Source organism: Scardinius erythrophthalmus (assembly GCF_964197995.2).
Source record: "Scardinius erythrophthalmus genome assembly, chromosome: 7".
Lineage (NCBI taxonomy): Eukaryota > Metazoa > Chordata > Actinopteri > Cypriniformes > Leuciscidae > Scardinius > Scardinius erythrophthalmus.
The window spans coordinates 14,470,968-14,485,839 of record NC_138227.1 but is presented as its reverse complement, the minus strand read 5'-3'; the positions used below and the strand labels follow the sequence as shown (position 1 = coordinate 14,485,839).

The window sequence follows — 14,872 nt, the reverse complement described above, 5'->3', positions numbered from 1 at the left end:
CTACAAGCAGGACTGGGCATTTCGTTTCCCTGACCCGTTCCAGCACCTGTGGCAGGAGGGAGACGGGGGGAAAAGCGTATAACGGGCAGCGCGGCCACCTCCGGGACAGCGCGCTGTCGGTCTTTGAAAAGAACGCGGGGCAGTGCGCGTTTTCGCGGGACGCGAAAAGGTCCATCTCCGCTCTGCCGAATCTCTCCCACAACAGCCGGACTGTTTGTGGGTGTAGAGACCATTCGCCCGGGGGAACATTGTTCCTGGACAGTCTGTCTGGGCCCACATTCTGAAGCCCAGGTACGTGCACTGCTCTCAGCGAGCGTAAGTTGTGCTGAGCCCATAATAGGAGGCGTTTCGCCAGCCTGTACAGGGATATGGATTTCAGACCGCCCTGGCGATTTATGTAGGACACCACCGCCATGTTGTCCGAACGGACTATGACGTGTTCGTCCTTGATGCGGGGACAAAAACGCGTCATCGCGTTGTGCACTGCCAGCATTTCTAGGCAGTTTATGTGTAGGAGCTTTTCTCGTTCCGACCACAGGCCGAAGAACGGTCTGCCCTCGAGCAGAGCTCCCCATCCCGAGGTGGATGCGTCTGTCGACACCATCCTCACTCTCGAGGAAGTCCCCAGGCTTACACCTGATTGGTACCAGTCGTCCGCCGTCCAAGGCGCCAGGGCTGAAACACAGCTCTGATCGACCTTGAGGCGTAATCGACCGGTCGCCCACGCTCTGCGCGGTACCCGCGTTTTCAACCAGAACTGCAGCGGGCGCATGCGGAGCAAGCCCAGCCGGAGAACTGACGATGCTGAAGCCATGAGACCCAGCATCTTTTGAAACTTCCTGAGCGGGGTGACAGCGCCGCGGCGGAAAGACCTCGCCGCGCGCTGAATGATCAACACGCGGTGACAGCCGCGCTGTCATAGACTGTGAGTCCAGAACGACGCCCAGAAACAAAATCGTTTGACTGGGGTTCAATGAACTCTTTGTCCAATTGACTGTGATACCAAGATTCTCGAGGTGATCGAGTAAAATGGTTCTGTGCTCCACGAGCTGTGATCGTGATTGAGCTAGGATCAACCAGTCGTCCAAATAGTTCAGCACTCGCATGCCTCTGAGTCTGAGAGGAGCGAGCGCTGCGTCCATGCATTTCGTAAATCTACGGGGTGCTAGGGACAAGCCGAATGGCAGGACTGTATACTGGTATGTCTGACCCTCGAAGGCGAATCTCAAGTATCGCCTGTGGTGTGACGCTATTTGTATTTGAAAATACGCGTCCTTCAGATCTATTGACATGAACCAGTCTTCTCGGCGAACATGCGCAAGAATTTTGCTGGTTGTGAGCATTTTGAAACTGCGTTTCACCAATACTCTGTTCAACCGTCTTAGATCCAGTATGGGTCTGATACCGCCGTCCTTTTTGGGGACTAGAAAGTATCTGCTGTACAGTCCCCCTTCGCTTAGAGCTGGGGGAACGCGCTCTATCGCCCCTTTGCTTATCAGTTTTGATATTTCGGCTCGAAGTAGGTGAGCTACTTCCAACGAGACCGTAGTTTCGACGCGCGCTATGAAGCGGGGAGGGCGTCGACAAAACTGTAGCGAGAAGCCTCTCTTTATAATGCCTAGCACCCAGTCCGAAACCCCTGGGAGCGCTGCCCATGCTTCTGCATGGCTGGCTAGGGGTTGGATACGGAGCGCGCTCTGATCGCCGTGCGACAGAGGTGCTTCGGGGGATACAAACATAGGCGTTATGCCTGTGGCATTTGAGGCGGGGCGCGTGCTTAATACAGCGGGCGAGACGCTCGTCCTCGACCTTACTACAGTGCTTAGCTGAGTGAGGGAGGACTGAGAAAGTCTCATAGGACCCATGTGAGCGAGTAGATGTGGGCTGGGAGCGGGCACATTTACTGCTTTGGGCGCGGCGTCTGCCTGAGCAGAGCGCGCGCTCACAGTTCTCGTTTTTACAGAGAGCCTGTGATGTGTTAGACATAGTGTTCGTGGGCACTGGGAAGTGGGCACTCTCACTATGCTGGAAGCGCAATCGACCTGAGTCGATTTTATGTGCGCGGGCCCTACGTGTAGGGCTGTGCTTATGTGTAGTGATGGGCACTGAGGAGTGGGCATCGAGACTACATTTATAGCACCATCGGCCGTGGCCGGGACACCAGAAAATACACTCTTTTTGAGATTTATCTGGGTAGCCGTGAGAACGGCTTTTGTGTGCAGGCAAGCGGGCGGCAGTGCAGGCTTGCTCTCTGCAGAAAACACTGGAACAGTCGCAAACCTTGGGACTGAAACAGCGGGGCGCTTGGGTGGGAGGCCGGCCGCAACGGGACTCACACACCTGCGCTTTCCCAGGCTTGCTAGGACTTCTTCGGCACTTCTGGTTTTACCACAACCCTCGATCGCGGCCCGCGCGAAGAGGGGCGCCGGGCGCCGGACCGAGAGCGGGGCCTCGAGCTGCGCTGTTGTGGCTGCTGCGAAGAGGCGGCCGAAGGCGGGGGCTGAGGCTGAGAGCTCCGCGGAGTCCGTTTGTCACGAACCGCTGCAGAACTGGAGCGCTTCGGCAGGAAGTGCTTGAAGGCTTGAGACGCTTTCTGGGCCTCGGTAAATCTCTCCACGAACTCGGAGAGAGAAGAACCAAAAAGGCCGGTGGAAGACAGCGGGGCACGAGAAACGCAGTGCGCTCGGAATCGGCCATCTCTGTGAGCGTCAGCCATAAGTGCCTCTCAGCGACAGTGGCGGAAGCCATACACCGTCCCATGGCTTGTGCGGCGGCTTTAGTAGCTCGGAGCGTGAGATCTGAAGCGCTCCTTAAATCCGCGATGCAGATAGCGTCAGGTCCCATCTCGTCCAGCTTACGGAGGAGATCACCCTGGTAAATCTGCAGCGTAGCCATGGTGTGTAGCGATGACGCGGCCTGCCCAGCGGCGGAGAAGATTCGCGCGAGCAGCGTCGACGTCATGCGGCAGGCTTTGGAAGGCAACACCGGTTTAGTCCGCCGTCCAGCAGAGGGCGGGCAAAGGTGGGTCGCTAACGCCTGTTCCACCGGCGGAAGAGAGAGGTAGCCTCGGTCACTGGCATTATCCAGAGAGGAAAATGCGGGTGACACAGATGAGCGCGTCCGCGCAGAGTAGGGCGCGTTCCAAGCCTTCGCAACTTCTTCATGTAACTCAGGAAGAAAAGGAGCGGGCTTAGATTCCGGAGAAGTGCGCTCACCAGGGAGGAAGCTACCATCCAGCCGGGTTCGAGAGGGGGGCTCCGGTGCAGACCACTCGAGGCCGAGGCTCGCCGCGGCCAGCGCGAGTACCCGCATGAGCTCCGTCTCTATGTTGGCTCTCGTTGAGGGCTTGCGGGCAGGAGGCGCGAGATCCTCAAAGCTCGCCCAATCCTCGCTGCCTGAAGCTAGCAGAGAGCAGGAATCCTTCTCCCCCGACGCGGCCTCTGAACCGACTTCCTCTGATGAAGCGGCGGCAGACTGCGGGCGCTGGGCATCAGGAAGTGATTCGAGAGAGGCCGGTGAAGCTGGCGGGCGAACCGGCGAGCTTGGTCGGGCTGGAGCGGGTTCCGGGACCCGCTGCGAGCGGCGCTTCTTACGGCGCGGCATCGCGGCGGTGAATGCAGGCTTGGAAAAGGATGCCAGGCGAGTCCTCAGAGTCACCATCGGCAAAAGCTCGCAGTGAGGGCATCCGCCGTCAGCGAGCGCGAGCGCTGCATGGTCCTCACCCAGGCAGGAAACACAGATGACGTGCTTGTCTCCCTCGGTGAGTGGGGCTCGGCACGAGCCGCAGGAAGGCATCTTTAAAAAGACGCAGCTCTTTTAGGGGTGAGTGTTGCGGAGAACACACACACACACACAGAAAAGCAATAGTATGAAAGGATATAGGCGTCGGAAAGCGCAGCAGGTACGGCTGTAGAAGGCGGCGTTGGCCAGCTGCTTCGAGGGCTCGTCCCGCTGATGTGCTTGCTTCAACGACGCTGCTTCCGTGATCCAGCGATGCGTGCGCTTCGCTGAAGAGATTAAAATCAAGTGAGTCAGCCTTCTCGAGCTCCTTTTATAGAGGTAAGCCACGCCCGTTTCGGCGGGAAGTGGCGAGGAGGGCGCGAAGCGCCCTCATTGGCCTGATGTCATCCCAGGCCTCGCTCGATAGGCTTAAGCAGTTGCCGCAGAGCAGCCAATGAGCGAGCAAGCCGTCTCGCCATAGCTGTCTGCTGCTGCCGCAACGCGTTTTACATATATGAAAATTAAAGGATAATTTTTTGCTTCAGTGTTTCGTGAAAAGAGACTTTTCCCGTAGCGTTTTGATAAAACGCAGTACGAGAGGACTCTCGTAAGAGAACGCTATGACCGTGATGTAGGCTTAGGGCCTGTTCACATATCGCGTCTTTTGCGCGTGCAAGTTCGTTATTTCAAATGTAGGCGCGCGGTGTGCGCGCTCATAATGGAAGCGGTGCGACGCGCTCGTTTTTTTCCAAGCGCGTCCGCGCCGCATTGAGAGTGCACGAAAGTGTAGCAGTCAGCCTCTCTCTCGTCTCATGTGCTCATAACTTCCGTTATTATTATCAGGTCACTTTACTTGCTCATGATTCGCAAGTAGCAACTTACAAATGAGGTACTTCTTGCCATAATACAACAGTAATGCAGTAATACAAAATATCATTAGTAAAAGAGTATGGCAGTAAGATGATAGATTCAATGCCTCAATATTATTCAAATATTATGCCAGTAAGATAATATATAGCCTATTCTGTCCCTCCCAAACTGCATTGAAATGGTATGTTTAGCAGCCAGAAATTAAAAATTTTCAGGGGGAGAAACCCCCTGACCCCTCCTAACATGATCCATATCACCCGTCAGAAAACAATTGCAACGTCTCAGATTGTGCCCCCCCAGAATTTTGGCTTGCATGACGCCCCTGAGTATCTACAAATAAAGTCAGTATGTGAGGCTAAATAGATGTGTTTTAGTCTGAATTAGGTAAGATGTGTGCTTCCATTTCAGTTTCCACAAATCCCTTCACTCGATTGGGATGTTCTCTTTTGTTCTGGGCGGCGAGTGCAGTAACTGTAACATTGGGCATATTTTGTAGTATTAAACACATATTTATACCGACTTAATCAGGCTCCGAAAATTCTTCACTCAGAACACAAAGAATGGCCTTCTCAGCTGCCATAGTTGCAACTCTTGCGTCATCAGAACAGTGTGTTCAACGCATCACCGTTTCTGTTTAAAAAACGTTGTGCAACGTTTTGTCGGGGCTGAACGCAGCCCAGGTTTGGGAACCACTGCTCTAATGCAATGGTCAAAATATTAGCCAAACCAAATCACAAACATAAAATACTCTACTTATTTTACATTATAATCAAATCAATATTACTGAACTGAGACGGAGCATAAATATACCCACCCACAGCTTGCAGTACACATTGCAACTGCTGTGTTCCGTCATCTCCCGTCTTGGTCTTACCGAACATTTTGCCTGCAGTCCCCAAACAAACCACATGAGGGGCACCACTACAACATGAAGAGGAATTCACCATAAAAACGGAATAAAATACTAACTCTGTTATGTTCCTATCACTGATCTTTATACTTGGTATGTTCCCAAATGAGTTTTTGTCTTATATTTATATCATATTATGTTGTTATCATAGGCCTACAATATCACATCAGCAAGAGTGCTGTTTTTACGTGCACAATTGTAAATTGATATTTATTTTAAATAACAGTAAAATTAACAATAAATGAACATTGTGAGTTACATTTTATAAACAATATTGTCAGTATTGTTTGTTTTCCCTTTATTTCACCGACGAGTCTCACAATGCAACAGACAGCGACGATTTTTTGACTGAAATCCGCGTTTTGAACGAATCAATTTAATGATTCAATGAACAATCACTTGCTGAGTCCCAATTCGCCTACTTATACTACGACCTAAAAGTATGTACTTTTTTTGTGATGAAAAAGTACATACTTTTGAGTGTGTAGCAAAAAAGTATGCACGTTCTGGGACATACTTCGATGACGTCATGCAACGTGAACTTGAACGTGGTTGCCTAGTTACGCACACCGCGACGGTTAACAAAACATTTAACATTTCATTCATTCTTATTATGCAATATAATTAGTGGTGCTTTTTTGAAAGCATCACTATTGTTATTGCTCATACTTATTATTAGTGGTGCTTGCTGAAAGCAAGGCATCACTATTGTTATTGCTCATACTTATTATTCTTATTATTATTATTATTATTATTATTATTAGTGGTGCTTTTTTAAAAGCATCACTATTGTTATTGCTCATACTTATTATTCTTATTATTATTCTGGACAAAGTTTGGCGCGAAACTCGCCCCGCACCGTTTGTCACAGACCCCTGAGTGAAGTGTCAAATCGACCGGCTCATTGAGGAGAGGTGTGCTATGACTTTTCTAAGCGATCGGGTGTACGATGTTCGCACAGCGGACGAAAAAGCGGCCAAAAAAGTCCCCATTGACTTTACATTGGGCATTCTAAAAATATTTGAATCCCAACCGACGTTTTCACACACACACCACTCCAAAGGGCCTGACAGCCCTGCGTCTCTCCCTCTCTCTCTCCCTCAGAGGATTTATATTATCAAGCAGCCAATAAGTAATTTCCTTAAATCTTCATAGCCACACCCTAGCAACCAGTTTTAGCACCCTAGCAACCACTAAGAGCTCCCTAGCAACCACCCTAAACCAAAAAAAAAATTTTTTTACATTTTTTTGTATTTTTTAACGCAATATTACACTCGTGGCCTTGCGATATTGCTCCATGCTTGTGCCTATTCAGCCATAGGCACGAGGCCGCAGGCCGAGTGCCGTACTGAAGGCACTCGTTATTAAAGATTTTAATAACTCTATAAAAACTCCATAGTAACCATCTTTGACAACTACCAACCACCTAGTAACAAAATAGCAACTACCAAAAATACCTTAGCAACCATCCTGAACACCCTAGCAACGTCTAGAAACGCTCTAGTAGATCATAGAAACACCAAGGTGGTCTCGTTTCACTCAGGGCATCAAATGGCCAATCATGAATCACCTCAACACTTCCTAGCCCCTCCCTAGCAACCATTGTCGAGCACCTTAGCAACCAAAATCCTAGAGGGATATCTTCTATTCTGAATGTCACAGAGGCATGGAAGTTGGTTTATATCATTCATAGTAACAAAAAGCCTTTGCAGTTTCATCAATGGCAGCTGTCAAGCAACTCCATAGCAACCAAACAGATTACCCTAGCAACCAAAATTCAAAGAGGGATATCTTCCATTCTGAATGTCACAGAGGCATGGGAGTTGGTTTATGTCATTCATACTGACAAGAAGCCTTTGGTGTTTCATGATTGGCAGTTGCCAAGCAACTCCATAACAACCAAACAGAGTACCCTAGCAACCAAAATCCAAACAGGGATCTCTTCCATTCTGAATGTCACAGAGGCATGGGAGTTGGTTTATATCATTCATACTGACAAGAAACCTTTGGAATTTCATCATTGGCAGCTGCCAAGTAACTCCATAGCAACCAAACAGAGTACCCTAGTAACCAAAATCCAAAGAGGGATATCTTCCATTCTGAAAGTCACACAGGCATGGGAGTTGGTTTATATCATTCATAATGACAAGCAGCCTTTGGAGTTTTATGATTGGCACCTGCCAAGTCACTCCCTTGCAACCAAACAGAGGACCCTAGCAACCAAATTCCAAAGAGGGATATCTTCCATTCTGAATGTCACAGAGGCATGGGAGTTGGTTTAAATCATTTATACTGACAATCAGCCTTTGGAGTTTCATCATTGGCACCTGCCAAGTCACTCCCTGGCAACCAAACAGAGGACCCTAGCAACCGTTTATCATGACCCATGTCTCTGCATCAGAACATCACATAGAGATGGGGGTTGGCTCTTTTGTTTTGGTTGGGAAACTGTCTGTAACTATCACCATGGTAACTGATTTCACACCCTAGCAACCGTTTAGAGCCACCTAGCAACCATATTGCAACATATAGAAGCCATATTTCAGCTCCACAACATTGTACAGACATGGTTGTTGGCTCGAATGCAATCATGTACAACACCCTAGCAACCAAGTGGAGAGTTTTGCCACTGCAAGCACCACTTCACATTTTCTTCAGGAAATGTACATTCTAGTTATTATTATTATTATTCTGGACAAAGTTTGGCGCGTAATGCGCCCCGCACCGTTTGTCACAGACCCCTGAGTAAAGTGTCAAATCGACCGGCTCATTGAGGAGAGGTGTGCTATGACTTTTCTAAGCGATCGGGTGTACGATGTTCGCACAGCGGACGAAAAAGCGGCCAAAAAAGTCCCCATTGACTTTACATTGGGCATTCTAAAAATATTTGAATCCCAACCGACGTTTTCACACACACACCACTCCAAAGGGCCTGACAGCCCTGCGTCTCTCCCTCTCTCTCTCCCTCAGAGGATTTATATTATCAAGCAGCCAATAAGTAATGGCCTAAAATCTTCATAGCCACACCCTAGCAACCAGTTTTAGCACCCTAGCAACCACTAAGAGCTCCCTAACAACCACCCTAAACCAAAAAAAAAATTTTTTTACATTTTTTTGTATTTTTTAACGCAATATTACACTCGTGGCCTTGCGATATTGCTCCATGCTTGTGCCTATTCAGCCATAGGCACGAGGCCGCAGGCCGAGTGCCGTACTGAAGGCACTCGTTATTAAAGATTTTAATAACTCTATAAAAACTCCATAGTAACCATCTTTGACAACTACCAACCACCTAGTAACAAAATAGCAACTACCAAAAATACCTTAGCAACCATCCTGAACACCCTAGCAACGTCTAGAAACGCTCTAGTAGATCATAGAAACACCAAGGTGGTCTCGTTTCACTCAGGGCATCAAATGGCCAATCATGAATCACCTCAACACTTCCTAGCCCCTCCCTAGCAACCATTGTCGAGCACCTTAGCAACCAAAATCCTAGAGGGATATCTTCTATTCTGAATGTCACAGAGGCATGGAAGTTGGTTTATATCATTCATAGTAACAAAAAGCCTTTGCAGTTTCATCAATGGCAGCTGTCAAGCAACTCCATAGCAACCAAACAGATTACCCTAGCAACCAAAATTCAAAGAGGGATATCTTCCATTCTGAATGTCACAGAGGCATGGGAGTTTGTTTATGTCATTCATACTGAAAAGCAGCCTTTGGAGTTCATCATTAGCAGCTGCCAAGCCACTCCATAGCAACCAAACAGAGTACCCTAGCAACTATTTAGCAAGGCCTATATCTCTGTATCAGAGCATCGTATAGAGATGGGGGAAGGTTTATATAATTCAATATTGACAAGAAGCCTTTGGAGTTTCATGATTGGCAGCTGCCAAGCCACTCCCTAGCAACCAATCATAGTACCCTAGCAACCAAAATCCAAAGAGGGATATCTTCCAGTCTGAATGTCACAGAGGCATGGGAGTTGGTTTATATCCTTCATAGTAACAAAAAGCCGTTGCAGTTTCATCAATGGCAGCTGTCAAGCAACTCCATAGCAACCAAACAGATTACCCTAGCAACCAAAATTCAAAGAGGGATATCTTCCATTCTGAATGTCACAGAGGCATGGGAGTTGGTTTATGTCATTCATACTGACAAGAAGCCTTTGGTGTTTCATGATTGGCAGCTGCCAAGCAACTCCATAACAACCAAACAGAGTACCCTAGCAACCAAAATCCAAACAGGGATCTCTTCCATTCTGAATGTCACAGAGGCATGGGAGTTGGTTTATATCATTCATACTGACAAGAAACCTTTGGAATTTCATCATTGGCACCTGCCAAGTCACTCCCTTGCAACCAAACAGAGGACCCTAGCAACCAAATTCCAAAGAGGGATATCTTCCATTCTGAATGTCACAGAGGCATGGGAGTTGGTTTAAATCATTTATACTGACAATCAGCCTTTGGAGTTTCATCATTGGCACCTGCCAAGTCACTCCCTGGCAACCAAACAGAGGACCCTAGCAACCGTTTATCATGACCCATGTCTCTGCATCAGAACATCACATAGAGATGGGGGTTGGCTCTTTTGTTTTGGTTGGGAAACTGTCTGTAACTATCACCATGGTAACTGATTTCACACCCTAGCAACCGTTTAGAGCCACCTAGCAACCATATTGCAACATATAGAAGCCATATTTCAGCTCCACAACATTGTACAGACATGGTTGTTGGCTCGAATGCAATCATGTACAACACCCTAGCAACCAAGTGGAGAGTTTTGCCACTGCAAGCACCACTTCACATTTTCTTCAGGAAATGTACATTCTAGTTCTTTTTATTATTATTCTTCCACACAAAAGTTTGGCGCGTAATGCGCCCCGCACCGTTTGTCACAGACCCCTGAGTGAGGTGTCAAATCGACCGGCTCATTGAGGAGAGGTGTGCTATGACTTTTCTAAGCGATCGGGTGTACGATGTTCGCACAGCGGACGAAAAAGCGGCCAAAAAAGTCCCATTGACTTAACATGGGGAGTTCTAAAAACATTTGAATCCCAACTGCCGTTTTCACACACACAGACTCCAAAGGGCCTGACACCCCTGCGTCTCTCCCTCTCTCTCTCCCTCTGAGGATTTATATTATCAAGCAGTTAATAAGTTATGGCCTAAAATCTTCATAGCCACACCCTAGCAACCAGTTTCAGCACCCTAGCAACCACTAAGAGCTCCCTAGCAACCACCCTAAACCAAAAAAAACCATTTTTTTATTTTTTTTATATTTTTTAAAGCAATTTTACTCTCGTGGCCTTGCGATATCGCTCCATGCTTGTGCCTATTCGGCCATAGGCACGAGGCCGCAGGCCTCGTGCCGTACTGAAGGCACTCGTTATTAAAGATTTTAATAACTCTATAAAAACTCCATAGTAACCATATTTGACAACTACCAACCACCTAGTAACACCATAGCAACTAACAAAAACACCTTAGCAACCACCCTGAACACCCTAGCAACGTCTAGAAATGCTCTAGTAACCACAAAAAACTCTAGCAAGCACCCAGAACACCCTAGCAACTGCCTAGCAACCACCTAGAACACCTAGCAACTGCCTAGCAACCACCCAGAACACCTAGCAACCACCCAGAACACCCTAGCAACTGCCTAGCAATGCCCTAGTATCCACCCAGAATACCATAGCAACTGCCTAGCAACACCATAGCAACCACCCAGAACACCCTAGCAACCACCTAGCAACGCCCTAGCAACCACCAAGAATACCCTAGCAACTGCCTAGCAACCACCAAGAATACCCTAGCAACTGCCTAGCAACCACCCAGAACACCTTAGCAACTGCCTAGCAACACCATAGCAACCACCCAGAACACCCTAGCAACCACCTGGCAACAGCATCTTGCTAAAAACATAATGGCAACATGCTAATCAAGCTAGCATCATGCTAGCAACATGCTAATCATGCTAGCATTATGCTACCAACATGCTAATAAAGCTAGCATCATGCTAACAACATGCTAATCAAGCTAGCATAATGTTAGCATCATGCTAATCAAGCTAGCATCATGCTAGCAACATGCTAATAATGCTAGCATTATGCTAGTAACATGCTAATCATGCTAGCATTAGGCTACCAACATGCTAATAAAGCTAGCATCATGCTAACAACATGCTAATCAAGCTAGCATAATGCTAGCATCATGCTAACCAAGCTAGCATCATGCTAGCAACATGTTAATCATGCTAGCAACATTTTAATCATGTTAGCATCTAGCTAAAAACATGCTAGCAACATGCTAATCATGCTAGCATCTTGTTAAAAGCATGGTAGCAACATGCTAATCATGGTAGCATCATCCAACCAACATGCTAATCATGCTAACAACATGCTAATCCTGCTAGCATCATTCTAACAACATGTTAATCATAGTAAATCATGCTGGAATGTGTTAAATCGTAATAAATCATCTTAGAAACATGGTAAATCGTGGTAAATAATGCTAAAATGTGGTATATCATGGTATCACAACATGTCAATTGTGTTAGCATCTGCCCAGTGGCGAATTTTGCCACTGCAAGCACCACTTCACATTTTCTTCAGGAAATGTACATTCTAGTTTTATTTACTATTCCCATCTTTTTTTCCACAATACATTTACAATGTGTTTACCAAATTGAGGAGTGAAGCGGGCGTCGTCGTAGATCAACCAAACGCAGGTCGTTTGTGAGGCGGCTGGTTCTGACGTTCATGTGCAAATGTGTGTAACGAAAGTTAAAATATTTAAAGTTTATAGTGTAACTATTGTTTAACGTATTTTATACTTAATCTTATACTTATGTATAATACTTAAAAATACCCCGATGAAAATGAACCATGCTTTTACTATAGTAAAAGTGTAGTAACCATGTTTCTTTGGTTGGACTGATAAAGTTAACATATGTACAGCCACAGTATTACTACAAATAAGTCAGACACAAACATAAAAATAAATACATAAAAAAGACACTTGCATGACACTGTACTAGAGCCTTTTTATTTATTGTTTTGTAGCCTGCAATGAGGCGCTCGGTATCTTCATCGGACCCTACAAGATAAACACGGTACTTTTTTGGCACAACATAAACCCATTAATATTACGAGACAATAAAATATAACTTTAATTAGGGTTAAACATTTGAATTCTTACACTTAAAAACTGAGGGCGCATCTCCGTTGCTGCATCCGACTGCCAGGTTTACATCACCATCATCACCGCAAAGCTCCTCCCTCCCGCACGCAATGGGTTGTGGGCAATATTAGCCGTTAGAGTGTGCATTGATCTGCACTTCGAATTCTAACCGGAAATAGTAGACCATCCGGGTATCTTTGGAATACTCTTTTCAACATGCTACGATTTGGGACGTACTAATTCTAGTTTTGCATACTATTTAGGACGGATAGTATGCGAATTGGGACTCAGCAACTTGCTTCTTTCCCGAATGAATCAGCTGTTTGAACGAATCGGCTGAATGAATGACTCCCTCAACTCGCTTATTAAGACCATTAAGACAGTGACTTGCCGCCACCTACTGGCAGTTTTAGTTTCACATTTAAAGTACCCTTTAATTAGAACATTAAAATTAGAAATCAGTTCATATTTAAATATTGAATAAAAAAACAACAACAACAATCTCAAATTTTTATTTTTGCAATTGTAAATGCAGTGTAAATATATTAATGCCAGATCTGATGCCACTTCTGTGTCACCTCTGAACTGCAAAGATGGATTTTGATTTAATGATTTAATTTGACCGGTAACAGTGGTATTGTGTTGTTATTCTAATAGAATTGAATTTGAATGTTAGAATTTGACATAAAAGGTGATGCATACAACTACAAATGTCCATATGTGAAAATGCCCCTGGAAATCAATTTAAGATGGCAAATGTTACCCCTTAATAAAAAATTTTCATTTCTGTCACTGCTGTGAACTGACCACTGCATAGAATAGGAAAAATATGAATATCTTCGTCAGTCAGCTGTCAACAACAGGCCTAAACCAGCCATGCCACCAAGCACAAAAACACGATCAGTAAAATATTATCTAATTATTATCAACAAAACTTTGAAAATATCTAGACATATTTTGTCAATATTGCACACCCCTAATGCATGGTATTAATTTTGATTTCTTGGGGTCTTAAAAAGGTCTTAAAAAGCCTTAAATTTGAATTTAAAAAGTGTGCAGAAATCCTGATATATACACTACCGGTCAAAAGTTTTAGATCGGTAAGATTTTTAATGTTTTTAAAAGAAGTCTCTTCTGCTCACCAAGGCTGCATTTATTTGATTAAAAATACAAACAAAAACGGTTATATTGTGAAATATTATTACAATTTACAACAGCTGTTTTCTATGTGAATATATAGTAAAGTGTAATTTATTCCTGTGATCAAAGCTGAATTTTCAGCATAATTTCTCCAGTCTTCAGTGTCACATGATCCTTCAGAAATCATTCTAATATGATGATTTGATGCTCAAGAAACATTTATGATTATTATCAATGTTGAAAACAGTTTTTTACATTTTTATTTCATGATGCTATGATGAATAGAAAGTTCAAATATATTATTATAAATGTGTTTAAAATTTAATTTTTAAAGATTTTTAGCTTTTTAGTTTTCTTTATACTGAGGACAAATCTTTTAAAAGTATTGTTTGACCTGTTAAATTCTGCATGCACCACATATGCAGATTCCTATGTAACTTTAATTTGGCCAAAATTACACAGATAATTATTTACAAGCAGAGATTTAATGAAGAGTGTGTGTAACACAATTCATAAATGTTGTTCGTTGATCTTTCACGTCGATCTTGATCAAGAAAAGAAATGTTTGGAGGAAGCATGAAATATGTTTAATGTTTAAATCTTCCCAATGTGATGGAAAATAATTTTATTTCATAAAGTATGTGCTTGCATGACAACAGACAATAGCTTAGTGGAAAATTACTGTGTACTGTGTCAAAATGTCAGCTCAGATGAGCTATCTTTGTATTAGAAGTCTTAGAAGGTGTTACTTGTCTACTCAACTTCCTGCTATTTTTTTTTTTAGAAACGGTCCTTCTATTGGGCCAAGAGAATAAAACAAAATAATGTCCTTATATGGTATAGATCTTCAATGCATTCAAGATAACAGGAAGACAGCAGGGTAAGGGGTGAGTGATGTATATAAGGCAGCGTGTAAGTGAACGACCATTCTTGCGAGAATAAAGGCATTTCGTGAATGATTTGGTTCATTACAGTCTCACCAATAAATAATTTCCGCAACACCATCTAGAGTCCCTCAGTGAATCTCAGCCACTTATTGTCATGC

At 45.0% G+C, this 14,872-nt stretch overlaps 1 protein-coding gene across 1 annotated transcript in view; it reads left to right on the top strand.

Annotated features, from left to right (window-relative positions):
* LOC308693715 (E3 ubiquitin-protein ligase TRIM39-like) overlaps positions 1-14,872 on the top strand; it is a gene marked incomplete at both ends in the record, with an annotated part of 764,022 nt that overhangs the window by 524,925 nt on the left and 224,225 nt on the right. The window lies entirely within an intron of this gene.